The following is a 13,561-nucleotide window of genomic DNA, read 5'->3' as shown; positions in this document are numbered from 1 at the left end:
GCAAATGATTTCATGACGTATAATGCCTATGACTTTCATAGGCATAATGGATTGGGTTGACGCCGTCCGTGGGTCCCGCGACTTTCTATGTTTGGTTCTAATGACCCGTTTTTGGAAAAAGCTTAATATGATTATCTTTCCGACCCCGAGTACGATTACTTATTTGTTTATTAAGGATTTTTATGCATATGATTTTGATACGTAACTATGATTTCGAAATTCTATTTGATCCGTTCACGAGTGACGTTCGGAGGAAACTTGATTTGACTACCGTTTTGGCTTTAAAATGAGGGCTTGTCCGATCATCTCGTTGGAGTCGCAACAAGATTTATGTGCGTATGGTTTCTCGGTTCGTAAATGATGTGTTTTCCGGTATGATGTGTCCGGTTCGCCGAGCCCCTTTTTGGCCGGGAACCGTGTATGGATTATGGTGTTATGATGTGTCCGGTACGCCGAGCCCCTTTCGGCCGGGTACTGTGTATATATGTATGATGTGTATTTCGAAATATGACGTGATACGAAGTCTGATATGATATATGATAAAGAATCGTAGCCGTGAGTGGGCAAAAACCGAACAAACCAAGTGGTGGGGCAAACCCAATGATGAGGCAAAATTTCACATTGGTTTAGGCCAATCCCACATTGGTTTAGGCCAATCCACACTTGTTTAGGCCAATCCCACATTGGTTTAGGCCAATCCCACATCGGTTAATGGCATCTCATATGATTGATCATGATGTTATAGAAAATACGGTATGTATGTGATGATCATTTACTTATATCACTATCCCATTAGGTAATATGATACATGACGTTGATATGTATGATCCGTATTTCGAGTAAGCATTTTGGCATTCCGATTATTATAATTGTCTTCTCACGCTTTATGTATGATTTGTACTTCGGATGCAAGTACGCCATGGTATTCCGGCTATCCCTTTCGTACCGACTTCGGTTATGACTTCGTCCGGGACTTCCCGCTTGCATACTCGCAAATATTTCGCATCGAATTTCTTTCTTCGGGGCGTTTCATGCGTCGTTTCCCACGATGGTAGTGATGTTACAGAAGATGTTCCGGTACGGAGTGTTTTCAGTCGTAGCATATGTGTGATATGGTATCCGAGTTATGTTAGAGACTTTGCATGTAACCATCGTGTGTATAAGACGTCAGTTTGTAAGCGGCTATGTAAGCCGGTGTATTATTATGCATTATGTTACCGATTTGTTGTGACTACAGATTTTATTTGATTTGAAAAAGGCAAAAGGCATGTTTGTTTTATGAAAAATTTTCATTATGTACTTATGTCATGTTTTGCGGGCATGATTAAAGTATTACGAGAGTCGGCGGTTCATCGGCCTCGGTCGGTGCCCATCATGCCCTATCGAAAATTAGGGTGTGATACAATCATTATAGAACATTTTCCATTTAACATCAAAAGAAGCTTTAAGAGTCATGAACTTCTAGCTTTTGAAAACAAGGAGGTTATGGAAACATTTATGGAATAATAACATAGGAATCATGCCTTTGAAAGAAAGGGACGAGCCTTAACATACCTGTTCGACCTCCTATTAGTTACGCTTATCCGTCCAAGCTCTTAAATCTACATTCGAGAGGATTTACACTAACGTTAGACTCTTCATCGCACACTTGTTCCAAGTTTTCAAATAAAACTATTTTTCATTCTGCCGAAAATCTGGCAGCATCTCCCCTGTTTATATGCCTAGCCCGGAATCCCAATTCAGCAACCAACAACAATAACAACAACATCAACCATAATATTTCCAATACTAAAATACTTCATAAACACCCCATATGGTGTTTGTCCCATATTTCCACCAACAGAATTATTTTATAACTATTTAACAGCTCTATCTCCGTCAAGGAACCAAAATTAACATTAGTAGCAAGAGATTCTTACCTCTCTCCCAATAATATTGTTGTATCTTCACTTTTTCCCACCTTGAATTGAACCAAACACGCCGCTATACGATTTTGTAATCGCAACTATACGCTGTCTTAATCGGAATTCGAGAATTATACCTGGTTTAAGCTTAAAATTTGGTTTGAGGAGTTAGGGAAAACTCTCCAGAATTTTGGAGAATGCTTGGGGTGTTTGATTAAGAAAATAAAAGGATAACCCCTTTCTATAACGGTCCAGGTTCTGCCTGGACCGACTTAAAATTCCTTCAGCGCGATCGCGCCCCCTTTGGGCGCGTTCGTTCGCGCAAATAATTTTTTGCTCCGCGTTAGGTTTCGCGTAAAAAGGTCATAACCGTTGATCCCGTCTATGGTAGAGGACCCATGACCTATATTTGGAAAGCTAATTCAATTATCTATAACTTAATTTTTGGTGTGATTCCAGATTCCAAACTTACAATGGTGTTTTGGCCTCTCCAATTCATATCCTCTAAAAACGTATCCGTAAATCATCCTTTCGGAGGGCTTATGCCCATTTTCGGCTTAAGGGTCCTCCTTAAGACTTGCTTAACTTCCCATGTACTACTCATATCACTTTTCTTATGTCCTTTATAAAACCCCGGCATGTGGGCCCCACCTTGACTTACGGTTACAAGGGCTACTTCAAAGTCCATACTTGAAACAACCATTACTTACAAATTTCAATGTACAGAACCACGGGGTGTAACACTTTGTTAATTAAAGTACAGACGACATAATTCAAACTAACGGACTTGAATCAAGAAGTAGTCAACAATTCAAAACAAAAAAGATTGAAAATAAATTGGCACGAAAGAAATTAAGCACTCAAGAACTAATCAAGCTCAAGTAGGATCAATTACTAGAGTTAATTAGCTTAGATGATCAAAGAAGAGTGAAAGAGAAGTCAAATATGATGAGATTTTAATAAAAAAACCTGAGATGTTTATCACGTGGCACGACCGTGGTTCGCAGGTGGTGCGCGCGACTCGCAAATGGTGTTACGGTTGGAGACACGGATACATTTTCAACTTTCTGTTACGCTATACGATTGGGCTGCATTTCGCAGGGCCCACCCGCGACTTATTGGTGGCATACATGTACGGCGCATGCGCAATCAAATTTAAAACAAACTAGCCTATCAATGTTTTCACCTTTTCTAAATATTTTTTAGCCTTCTATTCCTGTAGGCCCACCTTTTCAGATATTTTACATCTTTTGGGCCAAATAATACTTTTTACCAAATAGAATTGGGGTTTTGATAATAAATTTTAGCCTCTTCAACCTTCTTCCTCAAGAATGTTTGAAGGTCTTCAAGAATACTTTGAATATTTAAAAAAATTTGGATCTTCAAACCAACTCCAATTCTTCCAAAATTTCGCATTCTAGACCCTTATCACTGGCAAACAAACTGGCAAACAAAGCCCAGGATTGAAGCTTCAATTCTTGCCTATTCTTCAAGACCTAAAAGCTTGTCCTTCAAGCTTGAAGCTCCACAATGGTGATTGACTCAAAACAAATTGAAACTTTGGATTTAGACTCTATTAACACTAGGTAACTCAAATCTACTGCTAAAAATAATAACAAGTAATCAGAATATTTTTTAGGGTTTTGTAATGACCCGATAGGTTGTTATGGGGTTGACTTAGTAAACTAGACCTCTATTGGGAATTTCGAGGCCGCGGGTGAGTCTGTAGCGTGTTTTTATGTATATGTGCATTTTTAATTTGCGTCTGTAGGGCGTCGGATTGGTGTTGGGATTTTTGGGTGAAAAACTGGTGGAAAACCCGAGCTACTGGTCAAAATGGACCGCTGCAGCGGTTGTGGGACCACTGTAGCAAGTCCGTTGTAGCGGGTAGGGGATCGCCACCGCGAGGTAGGGTAAACTAATGAGTTCCGCCATAGCGGGACCACCGCACGTAAGAAGTCGGCTGCTGCGGTCGACGGGAGTTTTCAACGTTTTATATTCTTTATTCCGAACTCATTCCCCACATAACTTCAAAATAGTTCCCAAGAACACTTGTGGCGATTTTCTAAGGCTAGGGCTAAAATACTCTTGAAAGGTAAGTCTCAACCCTTTACTTTGTTCATTCCATCATCTCATTAAGTTCCATGATTAGTTTAAGGTTCGCCAATGGTGAATGAAAGGACTAAAGCCCTAGAATTTAAGAAACCCCTAAATAATGAATGAGTTAGTGATTTTATTATTGTATATTCATCTAAGGTTATAGATTATCATTTCCTAGGGTGGGCATTCAAGTTCTAATGGATGAAAATGATGTATTGAGACTTAGGGTTTCATAAAGATGGTAACTTTGGCGTAAAAACTACTTGTAAAAGGGTTGAATTGATTAAAAACTCATGAATTAGAATAGTATAATAATTAGGAGAGAGGTAATGATGAGTTCACCATAAGTGATGGTTCAACCAATTGGAAAGAGTAGAAATAAGTGGGTTTCCCTTTTCTAATTGTTGCGTTGTTTGAGTAGATGGTTCGAATACTCATGTAGCGCTATATTTCTAGACTTTGAACGTTCCGAGGCATTGCGAAAAGGAAAGGCTCACGTGGAATAGCTTGCATTGTTACAGTTCTGCGTTGAGGTAGGTTATGGTCTACTTGAATTAGACTTTGATTAGTTGATTGTACATCTTATGAAATTGATAGGAGAAAGCATGATTAGGTCCTCGAACATAAAGTGTCAATGGAAATTTCGAAGTTTGACATTGACTGATTAATTATGTGGTGAATTATTATGATATGATAAAGAAGAAGTTAATGAATACTTTTCTTGTTGACTTGGAGCAATCCCTTATCCATGCTATTGATGAATTGATTTTTGAGTCTTCATATGACCTGTGACATGGTGAATTATGTTCCTTGATATTGATTTATTGGCTGTTTACATTCCCTATTGATTGTTGGAACGGAAATACATTGAGATGAGAAAGAACATATAATATGAAAAGGCACATTTGACAGGGGGTGAGGATGTGGCCTGGGCTCGTGATCCGAGGTCAGTTCTGGAGTGAGTGGTACATGGACACCATGGGTCCCCTGCAAGTCATGGTTATTTGGGCAAAACATACCATTTAGCATGTGTGTACGGATATGTGATAGAGTTGGGTTGAGTTACTTTGATCGATTGCTGTCTGTGTGGGATATCACATTCCGATTTTGGATGATCTCTATTGATAATTTCATATGGTTATGTGATGTTGTGCCTATCTGCCTATTCTATTGATTCTATGATTTTATGCATGATACTAATCTTAGTCGGCTTATGATATCTACCAATACATAGTGTTTGTACTGATACTACCTTGCTGCCTTCTTTTGAGTGCAGATTGTGATCCAGCGATATCTACCAGACCTTATATTTAGCGTGAGCCCAGTTTTCGACAGATTTGAGGGTGAGCTCCTATCCATGCCAGGCCGCCTGAAGATCTTCTCTTATTGATGTCTATTTTCATTCCAGACATTACTTATGTTATTTCAGACAGTTGTTATTTCCTTAGACAGTTTATGTTTTAGAGTCCTTGTACGATGACTTTCGGATTTTGGGGTTGTAATAGTTAGACTTTCGCATTCGTTATTTATTTATGGCATGACTAGACATTTGGGTGATTATTATATTTGTTATATCCTTGATTTGTCTAAAAGTGGTTAAGTAATGGGTAATCGTTTGGAAGGTTGGTTAAGTAGATGGTTCACCCACTAGGAGATTTATGTGGGTGCCACTCACGACTGCTTGGGTCGTGACAAATTTTTGAACTCTCTCTATATATTTTCTTTTTGTCAAACCCAAGACTAGATTTGTCGGAACAAATCTAAACTACACTCTGATACCAATTGATACAATATCAAATGCGGAAAGAAACAACAAGAACTTAAAAAATATCCAGATAGACACAAGAATGGGAATAATTGCAAGCAAATATTGTATTATAACCAATACCCTCAACTACGAAGTACAAACAAGCACCTAAACAATAAGATAAACCTCAAGGGAATTAGATTCCCAACAATTCACCTTTCTAAACAAATGTTCAATCAATGTCTTCAACAAGGACTCAAACTCTCTCAAGAGAATAGCAACAATATTCAACATAACTGAGGAAATGACCTAAAACAGATATTTATAGTTTAGGCTAGATTACATAAAGAAGGCCCAAAAGTGACACTTCCCATTTTTGCAAAAATAACTAAAAGTTGGCTGTCTGTCATCCTCTGCGGCTCAGGTGCGGCTCGCAGGGCCTACCTGCGACACAATATGCATTTCACAGGCTGTGTCTTCTTCACCTTCCTTCGCCGCTTCGTCCTTCCACACAATCATCAACACTTGGGACCCCTGAGAAGGCATCAAGATATGCTCAAGCACGTCCATCTTCATGAACATCCCTTGTAAAGCTTGAAGGTATTGGGCTTGACTCATCGTAAACGGCCTTGATGCAACTTGGATTGCATCATTCAGTGAACATTGAGAAAAGCGAAGCATCATTTTAATTCATGTAAAACTGCAATTTAATAAGTAGTAGTTATTGTCGGGTTATCGGTTAGAGAAAATGATGCATGTATTAGCTTTGGTATTACTAATTTCTTGTTTTATACACTTTTCAACCTATGTATAACTAATACATAGCAAACTATGGTATTAGCAATACCAAGATTATTAATACATACATAAGCATTGTTAAAGACAAAATTTCCCTTGCCTTCAAATCTAAAGAATGTGAAGGGTATTTGTATAAATAAATAATTATTTTAGAAATTATGCAATGCATGTAGTTTTTAATACACCATACCAAATAATAGATAAAACATAATCTCAACGTGACCGAGATAGCATAACTAATTCCTGCAATACTAGTGCACGCTATTCACTAGTATTCCTATGCACCCTGCCAAACAATCCCTAAGGGCTTTCTATGTTTTTGGCCTTTGCTTTTTTGTGTTTAATGTTATATCTCGCATTTCGCACGTCGGAATATTTTTAAGTTGGTCGCGAAGAATTGTGGACAAGGTTATCTCTCGACTTTGTTTTACGATAAATGGTTTATGATTTTGTTGGAAGGAAGCATTAAGGAAAAATTTGGGACTAAGAATGCATTATGGAAAAATTTAAAAATTTCATGGAATTAAGAGTGAGGTGGGCCATGGCCACATGGAAGCTTGATATATATGTATGAATGGAATTAGATGACATGTTGGTTACATTAGTCATCTTTTATGATTTAAAGAAAACTCTAGAATTTTAAAGAAAGATTTGGAGGGAAAAGAAAGAAAAAGAATTGGAAAAAATATTGGAGGAAAATAGGGGCACATGACCGGCCATGTGCCCCCTTATTATATATATATGTGTGTGTGTGTGAAGGAATTCATCATTTGAGCTTTGGAAAGTTCAAGAGAAATTGAGAAAAAGAAAGAAAAGAGAGAGAGGGGGGTTCGGCTGCCATGGCTGGCCGAACCTGCCCTCTTGTTTGGTTATGGAAAAAAATATTTTCTTCATGTTTTCTTACTAAGTTGAAGGTCCTCGTCGACGTGGAATAATTGTTGAAGCAAGAAAAACACTCCTCTTTGCAACTATGTTCTAGCCGAGGAAGGAGAAGATGAAATGAAGGTATGGTTCAATCCTCTTTTACTTGTTTTGTGGATGTTGTGGACGTGTAATAGTGCATGGAAATGAATAAAAATCATGAAGGGTGGTGTTGCAAGTTGTGGCCGTGTGTAGTATGTTGAAGCCGTGTGTGTGTGTGATTGTTGTAGGAATGAAGAACTAATTGTATTCAACATGTTTGTGTGTTGTTGTAATGTGAAGGAATGAATAGAATTCATAAAATTATGGATGTTGATATGTTGGTCGAATGGGGCTGATTTGTGAAGGAAGAATGAATCAAATTTATTTAGTGTTCTTGGCTATTGTTGTTGAGAATTATATGGTGAGAATGAAAGTTTAATGACTTATGTTGAAGTTGTAATTGATTGCGGGCTGATTTGTAAGATAATGTGATCTTATTATAGTTTCTTGAATTTGTAAGCATGATGATATAAAGCATGGGATTGTTGTTAAAGTTGATGAATTTGAAAGAGAAAAGTGTGTTGTTGTTGTCCTAGTTGGATTGAATATGGATGAAATATTGTTTAAAGGTTGTGCGGGTTGTTGGAGCGTTCTTAAATATCATTGAATGGTTTTGGGTTAGTATTTGAACATGCGAATTGCTTGAAATATTCTTGAATTGGCTGTTGATATTGTCGGAATAATCGTTGGCATTACTCGTTGCTAAGTTGTTATTACATTCCCGGATTGGTTGTTGTATATTTGGCCGAGCTAAGTCTCGGGGATGCTATATGTATAGGGGAAATGCTGCCGAAATTTCGGTAGCCAAACATGAACTTAAGTTGAACTCTTGGAAGCTACAACTCACAATTGGTAAATATGACCATTTGTAGATTTTGGAGAAAACGGATTCGAATTTGGAGAAGCTTGGGAAGCAGAAAAGGTATGTAAGGCTCACCCTTTCCTTCATTTGGCATGTCCTAGATGTACTAGGTTTGGATCTCAGTCTCGGGGATCATTCTGTTCTCGAAAATCTGAGTTTAATTTTGGTTACTATTTATTCAAGACAATTGAACTACCCTTTCCCTTTTGTTGAAAAATGCTCAAACTTCCCTAATTTTCCTAAACGAACTCGGATTGCTCTGAAACTTTCATATATGCTTTCATAGAATCTAAAGTTCGTAAAATTGTGTACGTCACCTCGACTTGGCCCGAAGTGGGCCCGCAACCCCCGAGACCCATTTGTATCGTTCTGTTTGTCTCATTTCCATACGATAATTAAGGGAGACTCTTGGCTATCGTTTCGAGCGTGATATGATTCGTAGGTGTTCTAAGTATTTCGATATGAATATTGTGATATAAGTATTCCTATGAGTAATTTGATATAAGTATTTAATAGAAGCATTCCGATGTCTTGATTGTCAAACACAGACATGAATATTCCGATATAAGTATTCCGGATTGTTCTATGTAACCTGATATAAAGTCCTTGCCGATGTTGAGTAATTGTGCGCGTGCAACTCCGCAACTCGATGTCTTGATTGTCAAACGGATCATGCGTTCGTACGAGCTTCCGACGTGAAGCGTGTGCGTGCTCCTGCAGGTCGCGCGCGTACGTGGTTTCGGATTTCGTATGTGCATGTGTATGTGTGATATTGTCCGCTGGATACTTGACCGCGGGCCGCGACATGACCGCTGGATTTTTGACCGCGGCATGTATATGTGTGCTATCGTCCGCTGGATACTTGGCCGCGGACCGTGACATGACCGCTGGATTCTGGCCGCGTACGTGCGTAGGTGTACCGTGTATACGTGGCATCGCCGTTGGATTCTGGCGCGGTGTACGTGCGTGTGATGTGACGTGTGTGCGTTTCTCGATTGGGCCGGGATTATGACCGCCGTTTAATGTCACCCCATATAAATTGTTCTACTTTTCTACATACATGAGATAGAAGTGTTGCACAAAAGCAAGCAAGGCATCTGCATTTCGATTATCATAATTGTTTCTCCGTACTCTCTATTTATGATTCCGTTTCGTACTTTCTCGCTCTTGCATACTCAAGACATATTCCGTAACCGACCCCTTTTCTTCGGGGGCTGCGTTTATGCCGCACAGTACTCCCGCATGATTAGCAGCCATTAAGATGTTCCACTTGGCGTACCCACTTGCTCTCGAGTGTTGCCGAGTCAGAGTTCGTATGATATGCTTTTCGGATGGATGTTAGAGACTTTGCGAGACAAGCAAGGTCGGGGGTTGGTTGTCGTCCTGTAAGCGGCTCCATCAGCCGATACGTCATATGTGATTGGTTTTGTTTGACTACAGATTTTATGTAATTTGAAAGCAACGAAAGAAATACTTCTGAAAGTTATATTTTGCATTTTATCTTCATTCAAAAAAAAAATTTATGTGCGTAATAAGAGTTTGTGGGTTCGCTCGGCTCCGGATGTGGGGTCGGGTGCCCATCACACCCTAGTGGAATTTGGGGTGTGACATTTAACGTGGGAAATTTAGGCATAGAAACAACTCCAAGTCCGACCTTAGACCCTCGTGATTGTGCGCCTTCCATTGAGAGCAACAATGGAAAAAAAACAGAGGGAAAAAGAGGACGAGGGCACATTACTCTACCGTTTTGCCCATCCGGTGTTACCATACGTAGAGCCTCGCCGATCTAGCCTCCGTCTCAAATAGAACGTACAAGGCTTTGCATGTAGTTTCCAAAGCTATTACTTCCAGAAGAATCTCCGATGCTTGTAGATACTTGGAGAATTACCCCATTCCTTTCTTCAACTCCGTCGACTTCCGAGCTTTACCCCAACTCCATCTACACCCCCGTTCGTACCCTACCCACCTCCCCATCCATCCCTGGGCCTATGCCGGGGAGGAGATATCAGTGGTGGATCGGTCCCGTTAGGCGGGACCCGTTTGTAGTCCGGGCAGGGAGCTCACGGGTGCGATTGAGAGTTGCGGTTCTAATTGCCCATGATTTTTTTCCGCAGAACGCGGGGCAAGCTGCGGATGCGGGTCGGGAGGGTGGGAACAAAAGTTAACTCAGAAAGGACTTTCGCCGAAGCTCAAAGTTGTCAAGGATAGAGAAAAGGCCGGAGCTTGTGTGCGGGCCGACTTCATTACAAAAGGAAAATTCATATGCGAGTATGCAGGTACATTATTGTTGTTGTTGTTCAATAGGAATATGTTTTCTTTTGATACTTTTGCAAGGTATTGCTCCCTCCGTCCCAATTTAAGTGCCTTACTTTCCTTTTTTTATTGCTCCTTCCTTTTTTATCGCTCCAAAAAAGAGTGACTCTTTCTAGATTTAGTAAGTTGAATATTACGTGACAATTTTATAACCACAAGATTTAAAGCACATTTTAATACATTATACACATTTTTAATTTAGGACCACAAGATTCAAAAGTCTCTTTTAATTTCTTAAACTCCGTGCCTAGTCAAACTAAGACACTTCAATTAGGACGGAGGGAGTAAAGTAGATTTTCAGAGCAACTCTCCCATTCTTGGATTTTTCATTGCTAAATGGATTTGGAGAGTAAGATTGCTCATTATTCTAAATAAATATATACTGTCACTTGTTGGTAACTGATCTTTGTTCGGCTTTTCCTTGTATTATCAAAGAATGTATAAGGTTTTATTTTTGTTTATAATAATTGTAGTATGTGATGTAATTGACAATTGGGCACACAACAATGAGCTCATATGGAATCCCATTTATATCAATTACAACGTTTATTATAGATACCGCATCTAATATGCCTTCAATTGCTTATTATGTGGATGGGAACGTTGACAACTCGATAAAGATTGTTATTTAATGCTCAAATGGAAGGAGGATGTGTTCCAAAGAAAGTTAACCAACATAAGGTTGAGATTGATTTTTATCTCAGAAAAAACCGACCAAAGATCATTGAAAGAGTTTGTTAAATAGTAGATATACTGATGAGACCATTGGTATTTGTTAATATGGTAATGAAAAAGGATCTATACAGGGACTAGTTGCTATTAAGGTTTTTTTTTTTTTTTTTTTTGTTGATTGGTTATTAAGGTTCACTTGTTATTACACTAGTTTTGGTTATTAAGGTTCACTTGTTAATTGGTATGAGTCCTGGGAGTTGTCTAGGGGCGAGGATGCTCCACCAAAGAGCATGGGATGAGTTCGCAGGCCTTTCGGGCCATTTTCTGCCTCCGGAGATGAGGCGATCCGTAGTTGATAGATTCTCCACATCCGAGGCGTAACGGGCAGAGTTTTCGGGATTATAGTCTCGAGTTTGATTCGTTGGGGACACGCGCCCACTATTGTAGCCGATATGGCGATGTGGTGCATCATTATGTGATGGGCCGGATCGTTACTTGGTTGATAGTTGTATGATAATGGCTCAAACCGTACGGGATATTGCCCTTAGCATGTGCTTATGCACAGGGGGTGGAGGATCGACATATGGGGCGTCCGTCAGACAGAGATCATGACAGGGGTCAGCCCAAGAGGGCTAGATTGACTGGTTATTTTGGGGACTTTCGAGGCGTACGTATGCCCTTAGCGCGATAGCGTATATATCCTCCCCGGCCTGAACGTGAGTGCACCCCCACGCTTCCGGGAGGTTCGAGAGAAATTGCAGTATTCGGTGGTGAGGGCGGTCGAGTTCCGTGGCTTCGTGTCCGCTGCATGCACGGTGGAGTAGCTGGTGTCGACGAGGCCATCTATGCTCTCGGGCTCTCGCCGGGGTGCGCCACTGGGGGAATGCCGTCTCACCCGGCCCTTGTTTTTCTTGCGTCAAGCCAAGGCCATATTATGAGGAGTGTCCGTATGGGGTAGTCCTTGTGGTGCAAACCTAGCCTACCGGGGCCGCTGTCGGTTCATCTTCTTCGTAGCTATGCACCCTATGGGGCAGTATGCCGATACCAAAGCAGCCGCAGGGCCGTGGCGGAAAGCCCAGCCTCTAGCGGTCCTTCAAACCGCATATATGCTTGGGCTAGTAGACAGGATCAGGAGGCGTCACCAAATGTGGTTACAGGTATATTATCGATTTTCTCTCGGGACGTATATGCATTGATAGATCCAAGCTCCACCTTATCATATATATCTCCCTTTGTTGCTAGTAGAATCGGAATAAAACCTGAGTTGATTGAACCATTTGAGGTAGCTACATCGGTAGAGATTCTCGTTATAGCAAAGCAAGTATATAAATAGTGTTCGTGAATATATAATCGTCATACCTGCGTATTTGATAGAGTTAGATATGACCGAGTTTGATGTTATTATGGGCATGGATTGGTTAGCTTCTTGCTATGTTAACGTTGATTGTAGAAACAAGATAGTTCAAGTTTCGCTCCCAAGGGAGCCAACTATAGAATACAGTGAATACGGCATCGCCGAGGGGTAAGTTTATTTCATACCTCAAAGCAAGGAAGATGGTTAGAAAGGGTTATATTTATCATCCGGTTCGTGTGCATGACTTGAAAGCGCAGACACCGACTCTTTAGTCACCCCGTAGTCAATGAATTTCTAGATGTATTTCCGTATGAACTTCCGTGTCTTCCTCCCGAGCAAAGAGGATAGAGTTCACTATAGATGTGTTAAGCCAGATACTCAACCCATATCTATTCCTCCTGCGAATGGCACCTCGCAGAATCGAAAGAACCGAAGGAGCAAATGAGGGATTTACTGTGAGAAGGCTTTATTAGGCCCAAGACATCGCCTGGGAGCACCGTATTGTTGGTGAGAAAGAAAGATGGGTCGCCGCGGATGTGTATTGATTATAGGCAAAACGAACAAGGTGACCATAAAGAATAGATATCCCTCCCCAGATTGATGATTTATTTGACCAACTATGTGGCTTAAGTATTTCGAAGATAGACCAAGGTCGCTATCACCAAAGCGGGTAAGGGAGGCAGACATTCCAACTCGCGGCCGTTATCACCAAAGCGGGTAAGGGGCAGGAGTGCGTACATTCCAAAGACTGCCTTCAGACCCGACAGGCACTATGAGTTTAGGGTGATGTCTTTTGGGCGACCAATGCTCCAAACAGTTGTTTATGGATCCGATGAACCGAGTATTCA

The 13,561-nt window shown here is 40.4% G+C and overlaps 1 pseudogene; it reads left to right on the top strand.

Annotated features, from left to right (window-relative positions):
- The first annotated feature begins 10,069 nt into the window (after positions 1-10,069).
- Positions 10,070-11,149, top strand: LOC132042808 (histone-lysine N-methyltransferase SUVR3-like; annotated as a pseudogene).
- Positions 11,150-13,561: the final 2,412 nt, after the last annotated feature.

Source organism: Lycium ferocissimum, unplaced genomic scaffold (assembly GCF_029784015.1).
Source record: "Lycium ferocissimum isolate CSIRO_LF1 unplaced genomic scaffold, AGI_CSIRO_Lferr_CH_V1 ctg18069, whole genome shotgun sequence".
Classification (NCBI taxonomy): Eukaryota; Viridiplantae; Streptophyta; class Magnoliopsida; order Solanales; family Solanaceae; genus Lycium; species Lycium ferocissimum.
Note: the sequence above shows the minus strand (reverse complement) of the source record. Positions and strands in the feature narration are given on the sequence as shown.